Source organism: Pelodiscus sinensis, chromosome 32 (genome assembly GCF_052426305.1).
Source record: "Pelodiscus sinensis isolate ZL-2025 chromosome 32, ASM5242630v1, whole genome shotgun sequence".
Classification (NCBI taxonomy): Eukaryota; Metazoa; Chordata; order Testudines; family Trionychidae; genus Pelodiscus; species Pelodiscus sinensis.
In genome coordinates, this window is record NC_143083.1 from 7,495,335 (window position 1) to 7,513,233 (window position 17,899).

Genomic DNA, 17,899 nt, shown 5'->3' on the forward strand with positions numbered 1-17,899 from the left:
TTTGGTCCTAGGAGAAAATGGCTACAACTTTGGGCTGGGACTTGTGTGATCTGCATTGAGTTTCTGGCCCGCCCTGTGTGATCTTGGGTCAATCGCTTATCATCTCAGCGTCTCTGTTCTCCATCTGTAAAGTGGACAGAACAAACCTTTCCTTTCTCCCACAGTTTGTGGTCTTCTCCGTTTAGAATGGAGGCTCTTCGGGGCAGGGACCTTCGCTGTATCTATGTACAGTCCCCAGCACAAAGGAGTCCTAATCTTAGCTGGGGCTACCCTCATACAAAACCCAATTCTCTCCCTGTGTCCCTTCTGGAGCAAAACTGTTCTCCTACAAGACTTCTCTGGAACCAGGCCAAAGCTCTGCATTTGGGCTTCCCTGAGTTTTCAGTTAACAAGGTTTTGTCTCCTTTGATCCAACCTGTTCAGTTGGTTTGTCTCATCCCATCAGCCCTCCTCTGTTTTCTATCTGGGGTTGTCTTGCACAATCCAACTACAATTTCAATCTGTATGTTCATGCAAATTCCACCCCCTATCACCTTTGCAGAATTAGACAGCACAGATAACACATAAAAGGAAGCAAGCCAGATTTGATTCTTGTGTCTGCAATGTCTTTCTCTCATCCTGCTGTATTTTTACCAGGTGCAATTTTTTTTATATATAAACATTATCAAACCTGTGACAAACATAGGACTTCACGGGTGTCACGATGCGGCTTGCCATCCCCATTCAGAGCCCTACAAGAGCAGCAGGGACAGAACTCGGATTCCCTGTGCTCCGAAAGTCAATTGAACTAAAAGAGAATCTCCAGTCAAACAGCAGTATGGGGCCTATGACACACAAGTCTGTTTCTGGCAGTAATAATATCTAGCATTCAGGTAGTACATTGGGATTTCAGAGTGCAGTATGCACATTCACAGTTCCTCGGAATACTCTTGACAGAGGAATATTATCTATCCTGGTGATCACCAACCAGGAGATCGAGATCTATCAGTAGATCTTGGAGCCTCTGACAGGTGGATCCTTACTACTTTGGCCAGGAAGCTCTCAAGCGCTGGAATGTCAGTTTCCCCTCCACTCACTGTCATGCTGCCTCTGCCCTCTGCCTTGGAGATGCCCCTTGGGAGCCTCCTGCTTGCTGTGCAGGGTGTGGGAGGGAGAAGAGGGGGAGCTGATATCAGGGTGTCCCTCCTTCCTTCTTCTGTACCCCATCTCCACACAGAGAAGGGGATGGAGGGAGCCTGGCAATGCAAATCTCTGTCACTCTCACACTGTGGCTACATCTAGACTGCATCAAGCACGTCAAAACTGCTAATGAAGCAGGGATTTAAATACCCTGCGCTTCATTAGCATAAAAATGGCCACTACTTTTTTTCGAAATGGAGCTTTTTTTTTTTTTTTTTTAAAAAAAAGGCAGTCTAGACGCAGCTGTGTGGAACATAAACCCTTTTTCAACAGCTCCTGTATTCCTCAAAAAATTAGGTTTTTCAAAAAAAGCAGCGGCCACATTTATACTAATGAAGCATGGGATATTTAAATCCCTGCTTCATTAGCAATTTCAACATGCCTAATCTACGTCTCTCTGTCAACACAGCGGTGTAGTCTAGACTGTTGTGTGTCTGTCATTTGGACAAACACACACTGTCTTTCATTCTCATCTCTCGACCCAGCACCATACATGGGGGTTGTTGTTACTTCTTTTACTACTTGCAAAGTGGGTTAGTTTTGGTTTCTAACTGCTCTGTGCATTTCATCATTTTCATTTCTCTCTTACGCTTAAATTTAATTCTTTGAGTAGTGAGTTCTCAAATGCCGAACCTGTCATGGCTGGAGTCATTATCCCCATATTGCTGCCCCTGGAGAAAGGCAGAGCAGGGGGTCTCCACATGATGTCCTTGCCTGCAGACACCCTCCTGCAGCTCCCATTGATCAATAACAGGGAACCGTGGCCAGTAGAAGCTATGGGCTCAGTGCCTGCAGATGAGGGGCAGCACATAGTGCCATGGAGCCATTGCTGTCCATGCCAACTGCTTTTAGGAGTGGTGCAGACCTGGGAAGGAGTAAGCCACCTTAACCCCACTGCTCTATGACCCGGAAGCCGTCTCAGTTAAGTGGTGCCCAGCCAGAGCCTGCTTCCTGAACCCGTCCCAACCCTGAACCTCCTCCTACACCCAACCTCCTGCCCAGACGTGAGTCCCCCTGCACCCAACTCCTTCCCAGAGCTTGCACCCTGAATGCCCTCCTGGACCCCAATTCCCTACCCTGAGCTAAGCCTAGAGCCCTCTCACATGCTGAACCCCTTGGCCCAAGACCAGAAACTGCACCCCAACCCCTACCCCAGCCTGGTGAAAGTGAGTGAGGTTGGGGGAGGAAGGGAGATGGAGTGAGCAGAGTGAGGCTTCAGAGAAGGGGTGAAGCAGGGGCAGGGCCTCAAAGAAGGGGCGGGAAGGAAGTGGGGCAAGAGTATTTGGGTTGAGGTAGATCTTGCATTGCATTTACATTGAAAAAGTGATCTTGTGGTTAAAAAGGTTGGAGACCACTGGTCTATCCCCATTTCATAGCTGGATGAACTGAGGCTCAGAGTATTTGAGCAACTGGCCGAAAGTCACACACAGGTTACGTCTAAACTGCAGGCTTCTTTTGGAAGAAGGTTTTTTTTGGAAGAGATCTTCCAAAAGAAAGCGTCCACACTACAAAAGTACATCGAAAAAGTGATCTGCTTTTTCGAAAGAGAGTATCCAGACCGAATGGACGCTCTCTTGCATGTAAGCTGTGATTGCTATGGATGGTTACCTAGGGAAGTAGAGGAGTCTCCATCCCTAGAGGTGTTTAAGTCTCGGCTTGACAAAGCCCTGGCTGGGTTGATTTAGTTGGAATTGGTCCTGCCTAGAGCAGGGGGCTGGACTTGATGACCTTCTGAGGTCTCTTTCAGTTCTATGATTCTATGAATCTATGAATGGCCACCAGGGCACCTGTGCTTGTTCCTCATTCCTCTTCTTGTGAAAGAACTCCCTCTTCCCTGTCCACATGTGCCTTTTTCCGAAAGAGTTCTTTTGCAAAAAGGCTTCTTGTAGAATAAGGATTACCAATGCTGGAAAAATCCCTCTGTGCTTCCGATTTTCTTGCAGAAGAATGCAATTGCAGACGTTCCTCAAGTTTTGTAAAAAAAACCAGCTTTTTTTCCAACAAAACTCTGTAGTGTAAACATTCCCACAGAGATCCAATGGAATAGCCAGAATCAGAATGGGGTTCTGTCCCCTGGCCCATTCATACAGTCTTTTGCAGACCCTGCTTAGCTGTGCTCTTCTGTCTTTAACTTGCACAGCAACCAGTCCTACCCTCCCCCCGCCCCATCTCTGCAGCTCCTGCTTATGACAATAATAATGAGAGACAGTTAATGTAGAAACACAACCTTCTGCTAGGCACCTTCTCCTCTGGTGAATGTTTGTTTAATTAACACCCTCCCTGCCAGAATTCTTCCCACAATCCCTGCAGACTTCAGCGCCAGAAGATGTCTGGGCCTGCGTAGCCTCCTCTACGCTGGAGAACTGCACTGTGCATAATGAAGGGAGGGCTGGTGCATGTGTTATATAGCAATCCTATATCAGTTGTGTCGACCTCCATGGCTATGCACAGCGGTACAGCAAAGCAGTGCAACTGTATTTGCCCTATGAGAACCAATCCCCAAACAGTTGTTATACGGGTTTGCAGAAGTGACTGGTGCATTGTGGGTGTAGTGAGCAGGGCTGGCCGCTCACTGACCCCAAGGGGGAAGAACCTCTCTCCGAGCCCGGGTGGGCCTAGCTGGGTCCTGCCCTCCTCTGCTCTGAAGAGGCTATGACAACCCCGAGAACCGGCAGCCCGTGTGGAGTGAGAGGGAGTCAGGAAGTGGCCCAGGGAAAGCTGACGACTATCAGGCTGATCTAGGGTTGCCAGATGGTTTAACCAAAAATACCGAACATCTCTTCCCCCCCAAAACAAACAAACAAACAAAGAAAACCACCGGGGGGGGGGGGGGGGATTTGTTGAGGAAAAAAAAAACCCTGAGAGTTAAGCAAAAAAATTTTTTTTTTTTTAATCAGAGTGCCCCTTTAAGAAATGCTTTTGAGGCTTTTTAGCCCTAACAGGCTGCCAGCGGCTGCCCGCCATCTTGCCTCCCTCCGCTGGGCCGGACAGCTCCCCTGCGGAACCTGGTAAGCACCCAGGATTTTCAGCTTCTGGCCGGGAAAAAAATCAGAAAATATTGGACATTTTGGGTGACCGGTATTTTCTGCATTTTTTTACCAGACAGTACATGAAAATACTGGACTGATCAGGTCAATACCGGACACCTGGCAACCCTAGGCTGATCTTATACAACTGCTATAAGACTGCCACTGCTAGGGCCCTGGGCTGGGACACAGTGGAGTACGGAGGTCCCGTGTCCCCCCTGCCACTCCACATTCCGGGTGGCAGGCTCTCCTTCCCCTCCATTGCCTGGGGAACTGCATTTGTGTTGCTGCCCTGCCCTGACCCAGGGTCTGGGCCTTACTAGCTGTTGAACTACTATTTGTTTGTCTTTGTTTGCTGGGCCCATCCTGTACTCCAGGGCAGGAGTTTAAAAGGGACTGATGGGCATTTATTTATAGGCCTGAGCACAGGTCTATTTATAGGCCTGGGCCCAGCCATCTTACAGTGGCTGGAGATGGATGGCACAAGACAAATCGCTTGATCATTGTCTTTGGTCCATCCCTTCTGGGGCACCTGGCACTGGCCACTGTTGGCAGACAGGCTACTGGGCTAGATGGACCTTTGGTCTGACCCAGTACGGCCGTTCTTATGTTCTAATGGCAGATGTATTTGTTGTAAGGTACAAACTAGAATGCTCCCACACTATGATATCAAAAAGTTAGCCTGTGCTTCAACCTAGTACTGACTGGAAAACAAGAACTGCAGTTCAGAAAAGTTTTCAAAGTTTCAACATTTGCTTTCATTCCACATCGGAACAAAAATCTCAACCTTTAGAAATTTTTCATGACAAAACATGAGAGAGATTGAGAACAGTCAAAAACTCAGTGATGAGGGCACTTACCCAGGACAGGGGGAAACCTATGATCAGGTTGCTGCTCCAGATCAGGGAATGGGGGTGGGGGGTCCCTGCATTCCCAAGGAGGGGCCCCACCCACTGGGCTGTTAGAATTCCTGCAGAGGCATCCCAGAATAACTACCTTGGATCTGAACAACTTTCCTGGTTTTGATAAAAACCAAAAAGTGTCAGATTTGAGAAATCAGCATTTTTTTAGCCAAATAAACATTTTTTTTCCCTAAAAGCTCCCGACCATCTCAACTTGGAACAAATGTAAGAGATTTACTTGCACCAGGACAGGTGGAAGAAGTACACAGCTGCCTTTAGACCTGCGCGTGCACACTCAGCATGAGAGGGCTGAGAATGGTACTTACTGTGCAAAAATGCTCCATGGTCGATATAATTTCTGAGCTGGGGTGAAATCCTGGCTGATTGGAGTCAGTAGTGAAATGGCCATTAGCTTAACTGGAGCCTAGATTTCACCTTAGCTATTCCCTGGGGTTAAAGCATGGTTCTAAAATTTCATTATAACCCGGGTGGTGTCTGATTTATTCTGTCCTCACCACCAAAAACAAGTCACGATACAGGCCGGCTGCACAGTCCTTTTAAACATTATCTTCAGAGCTGGTTGCAATTTTTCAAAATCTGAAAAATGTGTGAACATTTTCAATTAGTAAAACCCCCCCAAAATCATAGAATAGTAGAACTGGAAGGGACCTCGAGAGGTCATCAAGTCCAGTCCCCTGCCCTGACGGCAGGACCAAGCACCATCTTGATCATCCCTGACAGATATCTATATAAGCTGCTGTTAAGTATCTCCAATGATGGAGATTCCACAAACTCCCTAGGCAATTTATTCCAGTGCTTAACCACCCTTACAGTTAGGAAATTTTTCCTAATGTCCAACCTAAACCACCCTTGCTGCAATTTAAGCCCATTGCTTCTTGTCCTACCCTCAGGGGTTAAGGAGAATAATTTTTCTCATTCCTCGTAATATTCTTTTAGGTTCTTGAAAGCTGCTATCCTGTCCCCTTCTCTTTTCCAAACGAAACAAACCCAATTCTTTCAATCTTCCCTCATAGGTCATCTTTTCTAGACCTTTAATCATTTTTGTTGCTCTTTTCTGGACCTTTTCCAATTTCTCCACATCTTTCTTGAAATGTGGTGCCCAGAACTGGACACAAGACTCCAACTGAGGCCTAACCAGCGCAGAGTAGAGTGAAAGAATGACTTCTCATGTCTTGCTCACAACACTCCTGTTAATGCCTCAGACAATCATGTTTGCTTTTTTGCAACAGTGTCACACTGTTGACTCCTATTTAGCTTGTGGTCCACTATGATCACTAGATCCCTTTCGGCAGTACTCCTTCCTAGACAGTCACTTCCCATTCTGTATGTGTGAGACTGATTGTTCCTTCCTAAGTGGAGCACTTTGCATTTGTCCTTATTAAACTTCATCCTATTTACCTCAGAGCATTTCTCCTGTTGGTCCAGATCAATTTGAATTATGACCCTGTCCTCCAAGCACATGCAACCCCTCCCAGCTTGATATCATCTGCAAACTTAATAATTGTATTCTCTATGCCATCATCTAAATTGCTGATGAAGATATTGAACAGAACTGGTCCCAAAAGTGATCCCTGCAGAACCCCACTTGTTATGCCCTTCCAGCATGACTGTAAACCATTGATAACTACTCTCTGAGGCTATGTCTAAACTGCATCCCTCTGTCGACAGAGGGATGCAAATCAAGCACATCAAAATTGCTAATGAAGCAGGGATTTAAATATCCTGCACATCATTAGCATAAACATGGCCACCGCTTTTTTTTCTAAACGAAACTTTTTTTAAAAAAATGGCAGTCTAGACTCAAAAAATGAGGTTTACAGGACCTGTCAAAAAGGCTTTATTTTTGACAGATCTGCATCTAGACTGCTGGGATTTTTTCGAAAAAAGTGGCAGACATGTTTATGCTAATGAGGTGCGGGATATTTAAATTCCAGCTTCATTAGCAATTTCAATGTGCCTAATCTACATCTCTCTGTCGACAGAGAGGTGTAGTATAGACACAGCCTGAGGGTGGTCATACAACCAGTTATGCACCCACCTTATAGTAGCCACATCTAGGTTGTATTTCCCTAGCTTATTGATAAGAAGGTCATGCGAGACTTCATCAAATGCTTTACTAAAGTCTAGATATACCTTATCTACTGTTTATCCGCAAGCCTTGCTATCCTACCAAAGAAAGCTATCAGATTGGTTTGACATGATTTGTTCTTGACAAATCAATGCTAACTGTTACTTAACAGCTTATTGTCTTCCAGATGTTTGCAGATGGATTCCATAATTATTTGCTCCATTATCTTTCCTGGTACTGAAGTTAAACTGACTGGTCTGTAGCTTCCTGGGCTGTCCTTATTTCCCTTTTTATAGATGGGCATCACATTTGCCCTTTTCCAGTCTTCTGGAATCTCTCCCATCTTCCATGACTTTTCAGAGATAATCACTAATGGCTCAGACACCTCCTCTTTCAGCTCTGTAAGTATACTGGGATACATTTCATCAGGCCCTGGTGACTTGAAGACATCTAACTTTTCTAAGTAATTTTAACTTGTTCTTTTCCTATTTCAACTTCTGAACTTGCCTGCTTTTCACTGGCATTCACTGTCAGGTATCCAATCGCCACCAACCTTCCTGGTGAAAACTAACACAAAGAGGTTGTTCAGCACCTCTGCCATTTCCACATTTTCTACTATTGTTTTTCCTGCTTCATTGAGCAATGGTCCTACCTTGCCCTTGGTATTCCTTTTGCTTCTAATATATTTGTAGAATGATGTCTTGTTGGCCCTATTTCTGTAACTAATTTGAGCTCATTTTGTGCCTTCACCTTTCTAATTTTGCCTCTACATACTTGTGGTATCTGTTTATATTCATCCTTTGTACTTTGACCTCGTTTACACTTTTTATAGGACTCCTTTTTTATTTTTAGATCATTCAAGATCTGCTGGTTAAGCCAAGGAGGTCTCTTACTGGACTTTCTATCTTTTCTAAGCCGTGGAATAGTGTGCTCTTGCACCATTAATAATGTCCCTTTGAAAAACTGTCAAGCGTCTTCAATTGCTTTTCCTCTTAGTCTTGCTTCCCATGAGACCTCTCTACCAATACAGGAAAATAAATTCCCTTTCACTTCAATGCCACTTTTAACTCCAATTCTATTTTTGTAGGGTAGTTAGAGACACCGTTAACTTCTGAGAAACAGCTGTTGTGACCTGGTTGCACAGCTCCTAATGAACATGGAAAGTTCACCAACATCCTCCTAAATGGGCTATTTGGAACGGGGCGGTAGTCAGGCTCTCCTGACGGCTGCAGAGTTGAATCCAAAGTGCCTTGCCTCCTCTCGTCTTGGGGAAGCATTGGACTAAGCCCAGAGAGAAGCTGCTGAGCTGCTGTGTTTTATTCTGGACACCTCCCTACCAGAACAATGTAAACAAAGTGGAAGGAGTTGAGGGAAGAGCCCCAGAATTGATTAAGAAGCCAGCAGACGTGTCTTCTGGGGAAAATTAAGCTTGTACAGCAAGGCTAAATGATAACTAATGGTCTAGAGTATAGCAGACACTATGGAGGCAGATTATTTAAGACAGCTGCAGCAGCATTATGCATCTTTGACAAAATCTTCCCCTGACTGCAGCGAGCAATTCAGCTCTCCCAGTGGGAGTGCTGGCACAGATAGGCTCCATTTGGCTGGAGGTGTTTTGGCCAACGTGCCATCCAACCCTGATCAGATATCTAGAGGTGATAGACTTTGATGGGAGCTCTCCCAAAGGCAGAGCTGAGCAGGTACTTTGCAGCTGGAATGCCCCATTCTACTGCATAGTCCGGATTCTCTCTCTCTGCACAAGGTTAAGATTCAGTTTCATGTTCCACCTGTTGGATGCAGACCAAGGATGAAGCTTGGTCTATGAAGTAGATTCCCAGTTACTGCTATTGTCAGGCTTTGTCGACATTACAAGGTTTTATCACCAAAAACTGCTTTTTTGCAGCAAAACAGTCACTACTTTTATCGGGAGCAACGCCCAGTTTCGGTGACAAAAAATGTCCAGCCTATGAGACTTTTTTCTCCCTCCCCTCCCGCCCTGCTATTGTAGACAAAGAGCCAGTGTAGACACTGCTGTTTGTTTTGTTGACAGAACTGGTTTCTGCGAGTGTCCCGCCACCCCTGCCTCGATGACTCTACTCAGCGTTTGGATCTCCCCTTTCAAAGCTCTTAGCAGCATCCGACAGCTGTTTGAGCTGCTCCCTTTAGGGGACGAACAAAGAGCGAATCATTGGACCGCTCCTGTTCTGCCCTGCACTAGGAACACAGCAGCAGGCAGGCTGCTGCTGCAGGGGGAGAGAGGATGGGACAGGCTGCTTTGTGTTGGTTTTCACCAAGAACAGTGGTCCCCAACGCGGTGCCCGCGGGCCCGCCAGGCCATTTATATGTGCCCGCGGAGCAATCTGGGCTGGCCCCACCCCCGGGCGTGCGGCAGGTGCCAGCCCCGAGCGCATGGGTGGCTTCTGCCCCAGGGTCGCGGCACATGCCGGTGCTGACCCTGGCCCCGGGTGCATGGCACATGCTGGTGCCAGCCCCAGGCGCGCGGCACCTGGGCGGTCCCTGCCCGAGGTCGCAGCACATGCCAGTGCTGGCCCCGGGCGCACAGCGCATGCTTGGCTCCGCCCCCAGGCATGTGGCCTGTGAGCGGCCCCCGGACGCACGGCGCGTGAGCGGCCTTGCCCCCAGGCGCCCGGCAGCCCCAAAACGTTGGGGACCACTGATCAAGAAGGTTGGTGGCGATTGGACACCTAACAGTGAAAGCCAGTGAAAAGCTGTGCTGTGCTGCTTTGACATTCCTCGGCATGGAGAGTTCACAGAGCTACTCCCGATGATGCTCCCAGGAACCGAGGAGGCTGAGGGCAAAGTCAGAGGGAATCCCAAGATGTTCAGATCTGTTCTGCTTTCCCACGACAGGCATTGTGGGATACAGCCCCACAGTTCACTACTCACACTGTCCATGATGGTTCCCCGACTGTAGCCATGATCTGTGGAGAGAGAGAGCAAAGCGTGTACAGCTTCTGGCAAGTTTTGCTTTGTCAGCATTTGGGTATTGGCATAAGTTTTGTTGGCAAAGCTTGGTAGTGTAGACAAATCCTTACGTAGTTATATACACAACAGCTGCTATCGTGGGTTGTCACTGGTTGCTGCTGTAGACTCTGGCCTGCTGTGGCCTGGTCACGACTAGCAGGGGATGTTTGATGTGCACTGAACAGCAGGCTACATTTGCAGAGCACTTTACAGAGAGGAGGCCCCTCCGCAGTCCACAGCCAGCCAGGTGGGCCAAGGGAAAAGAAATGCCCAGAAGCAAGGCCAGATTTAGGGAACCAGAAATTCCATCCGCAACTGCCGGAACTTCTGCACCTGCGGGCATTAGGAGAACAGCCCGGCAGGGCATCCTGGATCTACCACAGGAAACAACAAGAAGCCCCCTCGGGTGAACTCAACACTCAAGGCACCAACCGGGTGCACCCCAAAGCATGAGCAGAACTGCAAGCAGAGCTTGCGGCTCAATCTCCTCCACAGCTGGGGATGCTGGCAGGCTGGCTCAGGTTCTGAAAGCCAGCTGCTGGGATGCCAGCTGTGGTTAGTTCAAAGCCCTCAAGCTGGGGCTGTCTCTGGATTGTCTCTCTGCTGGGACTGTCAACAGTGTGTCCTTGTAGCCAAGAAGGCGAATGGCATATTAGGGTGCATTAGCAGGAGCACTGCCAGCAGAGCTAGAGAAGTGATTATTCCCCTTTATTCAGCTCTGGTGAGGCTGCATCTGGAGTATTGCGGCCAATTCTGGGACCCTCACTAGAGAAAGGATGTGGACACACTGGAGAGGATCCAGCGGAGAGCAACCAAAATGATTAGGGAGCTGGAGCTCATGATGTATGAGGAGAGGCTGAGGGATTTGGGCTTATTTAGTCTGCAGAAGAGTGAGGGGGGATTTGAGAGCAGCCTTCAACTCCCTGAAGGGAGGTTCCAAAAAGAATGGAAGGAGGCTGTTCTCAGTAGTGACGGATGGGAGAACAAGGAGAAATGGTCTCAAGTTACAGTGGGGGAGGTCTAGGTTGGATATTAGGAAAAACTATTTCACTAGGCAGGTGAGGAAGCACTGGGATGGGTTCCCTAGGGAGGTGGTGGAATCTCCATCCCTAGAGGTTTTTGCCTCTGCTTGACCAAGCCCTGGCTGGGTTGATTTAGTTGGGATTGGTCCTGCCTTGGGGCAGGGGGCTGGACTCGATGACCTCCTGAGGCCTCCTCCAGCCTTAGAATTCTATGATTCTATGAGTCGGGAGAGATTGTTCTGACCCTACGAATTCCCTTCCACCCACAGCCCCATAGCACAGTTCAAAGCCCTCAAACTGGGGGCATGGCCAGGAGCCTGCGGGTCTGGATTGTCTCCCAGCTGGGAATGTTTTTATTTCGCTCTGGATGTAGATGAAACGGTCACAGCGGCTGCACTCTGCGGCTAGACAGGGCTTATTTATTGGGGGAGGTCGGTCGGCGTAAACGGCTTCGCCCCCCTTCTCTCATTTACACCCACTGGTGGGGACAGGGCTAGGTGTTGTGTGTTCTTCTTAGCCCATTGCATTGTAATTAGAGAGTAGCATGTGTGCTAATCACTCTGGGGCTGAATATACCTCCAGCCAGTGATGTGACATCCAGGCCAGCTCACGAATGCAGCGTACTCCTAACACTGTCTTGAGTGTTACAGAAGAATTATGGTTTTCTGATTGAAACAGGTCCATATCCCCATCTTCCTGTCTCTCTCACACAGATGTATCACCCCAGACACAGCGTCTGGATTTCCACTGTAGACAACTCCTGGGACTCATTTTGTCCGTGCATCCTAGGATCTCTGGGGCTCTGTATGCAACAAGCCCGCACTTGGCATGCTCTCTGTGCTGGGTCTCACATGGGGAGCATCTTAGAAGGGTCTCTTCTGTAACAATCTGTGGAACATAAAATGGCCACGTGTCTCGGTAGACCAAGATTCAGATTTAAAGTTGCAGTGCACAGTTCAGTAAACTAGATAGATCTTCAGAGTTTCATTTGCGGCCAGTGTTCAAATAGCACAAGAGAACTAATGAGACCCCCCTATGTGCACACGCATGTAATACATAATAGATGCTACTGCAGAATTTTCCTGAATCAACACTGGAGAGGACTGTAAGAAGTGTAACGAATCCAAACGCTGATTCCTATGCAATAGCAGCTCCAGGAAGGTAGCAGCTTCAAGATTCAGACTTGGCACTTGGCCCTCTATGGAAAGCAATGGACGAACTCCTCCTCCAGCGACTGCGGTTGCACTGTGTCCAATGTAACAACCTCTACGGCAACAAAACTATGAGGGGTTGAAATTTCGGGGAGGCGGTTTTAAGAACAGATGGTCTCGCATTAGTATCGCAACACTCTGCCAGTTAATTAATGCTAGCTGTAATTAAACTTTACACAAATTAGCTGTCAGCAATGCTAAAGGGAATCATTTCTCTCAAATGCCACCTTGAATCGCTGAGTTGTGAGACTTTTCTACAACGTAATTAAAGGAAGGAGGGGGCAGGCGGAGACAGGAGGCAAAGGAATAGCCAGGAGATCAAAGCTCAGGCTGGAAAAGCAGATGTGCTGCTCCTCCCTGAATAGATATATTACAGATGGACTAAACTTACCGGGTATCTTTGAACCCAAAAGGTGCATGCCCCTCTGTGTGCAGGGCACCCTGTGAGTGGGAACGTCAGGCTGCACATTGCAAAAAGCAGTGGAAGTTAAAGTAAGTTAGTCTCTACCACCTTTCACAGGTTACTACAGTCCCACAGAACTCAGGGTCAGGCTATACTATACCACAGGCTATTGATCTGAGTTACTCAACTTCAGCTGCGTTATTCACGTAGCTGAAGTTGATGAACTGAGATCTACTTATCATGTGTCTTCAAAGCGGTAAGTCGACAGCTGATGTTCTCCTGTCAAAACCCCCCTCCCTCCCCACACTTCTTGTTCTGGTGGAGTACTGGAGTCAATGAGAGAGTGTTTAGCGGTTGATTTGTCGTGTCTGTATTAGACATGATAAATCAACCCATGCTGAATTGATCGCTGCCCTTCAATTGGCAGGTAGTAAAGACATGCCCTTAGTCTTGTTCTCTGACAGTAGTTACTTACTTCCCCCAGAGCCAGGTTTTTCGCTTAGCATTTCGCTTAGCTCCTGTATAAAGTTCTTCCTGTCATCAGCAAAGGTGGCAAAAAAGCAGATTGGGAATTTTCCCATTAAATATTTCTTTGTCAAAAAATGCTGGTTAGTCTCCAAACCAAACTGTTTAACAGCAAGAGTCCCACTCAAAAAATGGTTGGAAGAAAAGAAGTTTAGAAGTTGTTGAAACATGATGATTTGGTATTCTCTAAGGGTATGTGTCACATTACCGAATTGGAGGGAAGCAGCCAGATCGCTGCTGCACCCCTAGGTGGGGGTGTTGGCCCCAGAAATTGGTATAAAAGGGAACCATGTGCGGTATTGAATGGGAGCTTATTGTTTGCTGATCTTATGTACGCTATTTATGTGAGTGTATAATGTCTGTGTGTGTAGGTAGGAATCTGTAATCTGTGTGGAAGCTGAATATTTCTCTGAATGTGGTTAAGCATTGCTATGGACAGGCTGATTAGCCAGGCCCTGTAGAACAATGGCACTTGATGGGCCAAGGACACACCCAAAGAATGGGGGCTGTCACCTGAGAGCAGCCAGCAGGAAACACAGAGAGTGGCCTCTGACCAGGTGACCTGCTGCATACAAGAAGAGGCCAGGAAGGAGGTATAAAGAGGCCATGTGGTCGATGCCATTTTGTTCTCAGCTCAGCACTTCATCCCAGAGGCAGCATTGCAGGGATCAAAGAGCCCGGAAGACCTGTGAACCCATCCTGATGCTAGGATGTGCAACAAGAACTTTTAAACCAACAGCCTGCATCGAGGACTGGGAAATTCGGTGCATGTAATGTAATATTCTTTAACAACCTTACTCTCATGCTTTTCTTGCTTGTGATAATAAACCTTTAGTTTTAGATTCTAAAGGATTGGCCCAGCGTGATTTGTGGGTAAGATCCAGAGGGTAAATTGACCAGGGATCTGTGGCTGGTTTCTTGGAACCGGACAGAACTTGTTCGGGGTAGGTAGGATTGGGTGCTAGGACCCCCCTCCTGTGTATGAGGCCCGTCAACGGAGCCATGTAGATTTGTTGTTTTGGCAAAGTCAAATGAAGCCACGATTTAAATGATCACGGCTTCATTTAAATTTACATGGCTGCCGCGCTGAGCCGACAAACAGCTGATCAGCTGTTTGTCCGCTCAGCGCGCTAGTCTGGACGCACCCCTGCCGACATCAAAGCCCTTTGTCGGCAGCCCCGGTAAACCTCATCCCACAAGGAATAACGGGGCTGCCGACAAAGGGCTTTGATGTCGGCAGGGGAGCGTCCAGACTAGCGCGCTGAGCGGACAAACAGCTGATCAGCTGTTTGTCGGCTCAGCGCGGCAGCCATGTAAATTTAAATGAAGCCGTGATCATTTAAATCGCGGCTTTATTTGACTTTGCCTATGTGTCTAATCTACATGCTTCTGACGACAGAGGCATGTAGTCTAGACACAGCCTAAGGGTACATCTAGACAACGGCGCAGATAGCCATTGAAAGAGAATTGAGGACGGGAAGGAGGAATCTCTTCCATTGTTAAGTGGAGTCGGGATGGAATGCAGAACGGAGCATTAGTACTTTACCAGCACTTTCACCAATCTAGAGCCTCTTTCATCCAAAAATCTCACATGCTTTACAAGAGTAATGTGTTTATTTGTACTGCAATAGTGCCCGGGACTCAATTGATCTACGGGCTGTACAAATATGTAAAGATCTGCTCCTCCCCCAAAGAGCTTACAAAGGAAAGCTCCATTCCTGCAAAGATTGCCACATTTGCTTAACCAGAACTGTGTCAGTGCCCTCATCGGGTTGCAGACTCTACGCTTGCAATCCCAGTGGTGCGGCCAGTTTTGGGTGGAGTCTCACTGACTTCAGTGGAGTGCTACAGGGCCAAAAAGGCCCAGCCCCTGCAATCCCATAGTGACCTCGAGGCCTAAGAATACCAGCGGCATGGGGAGGCGGAGGAGAGAGGTCCAATTCCATTGGTGTGCTAGCCACCCCACCATTGACTGCTCAAGGGGATTAATCTGGAGTTGGCAGAAAGGGCTTTCCAAGTTCTCGTTCCGTCTCACCCACTCTCCAGCAAATTGTTATTTACTAGGTAAATGTTATTATCCTGGTTTTACGGAAGCAGAAATCGTGACTCTGAGAGCATAACCAATGGGCAGCCCAAAGTGTGAACGGAGCAGGTGTCGACACACTTCAGTAGTCTGTCTCAGATGACAACAGCACAAGCTGGAGAAGTCCATCTGCAGCCTTGAACGTGAGTGCACAAGCCCAGGCTGCCATGGCTTTCCAGTTAGCTCAGGTGCCTCAGTAACATCCCCGACTGCAGTGTGGAGAGACACTGAGACTCACCCAAGCGCTTCTAGTACCAGGGTTAGAAACCAGGATTAGCAGCACTAGTAGCACCTAAGCCACCAGAGCATCGCGCCAAAGTCATCTCACTTAGCCAAAATTCACTTCTCTACACACACACACACACACACACACACACACACACACACACACACACACACGAGTTCACCCACACACACACACACAGAGTTAATCTACAAACACACACACTCACTCGAGTTCACACACATACATACACACGAGTTCACCTACACACACACACACACACACACACACACACAGAGTTAATCTACAAACACACACTCACACGAGTTCACACACACACATACACACGAGTTCATCTACACACACACACACACACAAAGTTAATCTACAAACACACACACTCACACGAGTTCACACACACACATACACACACACACACACACACACAACTGCTACCAAGGGCCAAACTGAAGGAAACCAGCTGGAGAACAACTCTCTGCCCTGCCCCCACTCTAGCTCAGTGGTTTAATCTCCAAACAAGTATGTCTAGACTACGGGGTTTTTTTCAAAAGGAGATATGCAAATTCGGCACTAATTTACATATCTTCTCCCGATCGCTTTTTCAAAAGTGGGGTTTCGAAAGTAAAAGTTGTCTGGATGCAGTTTTTTTTTTCAGAAAAAAAGCCTCTTTTCCGAAAAAAATGCTCTTCCTAAAAAAAGGAGGTTTAAACGGTTTTTCGAAAAAGGATTTTTTTTCAGAAAAAAGTGCATCCAGACTACTTTCACTTTAGAAAAGCCAGCTTTTGAAAAAGCGATCAGAAGATATACAAATTAGCACCAAATTTTCATATCTCCTTTAAAAAAAAAAACTCGTCTAGACGTACTTGGGGGTGATACAGCCCCAATCCTGGGAGCGTTCCGACTGTGTGGCCCCACCTCATGCCTGTCTGGCTGTAGAAGAAGGACAATGTGTGCATCTCACCCCCTGCACGTGGACGGAAGTGGTAGCACAGCAGCAGCTGCTGTGGCAAAGCTTGTGTAGTACCACGGCCTTGCGACCGAGGGAGCGCCTCTCACGCCAGTGTAACTGCATTGGGGTTACCGCTGACTGATGCTGGGCTGTGTGTAACCACATTCAGCCCTGTGAGAGACTCTTCCCCCTTGCCCCAAAGCATTTGACTTTTACCTGGCTAGCGAACAAAGATGCACAAGAACCACCTCTGTGTCTGCACTTACCTAGCACATCAGTCCCTCCCAGCCCTTTGTTCCTCAAGCCAATTTCTTTGCTCAGGGTAAATAAAGGAAGCGTCAGGATCTTGTATAAGAAACCCTCATGGCATAATCAAGTGGCATCTCATCCCACTGCATAGGACGTGCGGGCAGAGGGGGGGCAGAGGCATTATATGCACATGTTGTGTTTGCTCCCGTACTTGCCTATCAATCCATCCCTGCTGCATGACAGTCAGTGAGAGGTGGTGCCCAAACTCCCACCTGATGCTGAGGGAGAGAGAGATCGGTCAGAGCTCCCTACGCTGCAGGCTATTGCCCTCTTTCTCCCACCTCCTCCAGCTCAGCGAAGAAACAGCTTGTTTTCCTACTCACCGCTCTCCTTTTCTCTCCAGCTCCTTCTCGGATTTCTGGCTTGTCTCTCCCTTCCTGAGATGGCTGTTGAATGTGATCGATCAAAGGGGGGAGGCTTTTTGTAGCCTCTTTGGAGTACAAGACAAAGCAGGGTTCCTATTTACTGGAGTGGTGTTCTGCAGGGGCTGTGAGGAATTGCATGGTTGTGTTCGGACTGTACTCCAGTGGTTGCATTTCAGCTTGGTGCCCTCTCTTTGCTAGGTCGGGGTTAGGAAGGTAGACTGCAGGAAGGGGTTAGGAAAGTACTTGGGATTGGTCCTGCCTTGGGCAGGGGGCTGGACTTGATGATCTCCTGAGGTCTCTTCCAGCTCTATGATTCTTTGTATGAGCATTAAAGTGATGAAATAAAGTATCCTGTGGTAACAGAAAAGGCACATGGAGTTTGTTAGGTCCATGGTTTTGATCATCTACTCATGGTACCAGATTGCTACTACAGGCAGTCCCCGGGTTACGTACAAGATAGGGACTGTAGGTTTGTTCTTAAGTTGAATTTGTATGTAAGTCGGAACTGGTACATATTGTAGGGGAAACTCTAGCCAAACATTTCTCCAGAGCTCAGTTTTATTCTCCCATACCTCACTTCCCTCAATCCTTTATTCTCAAGCTGAGG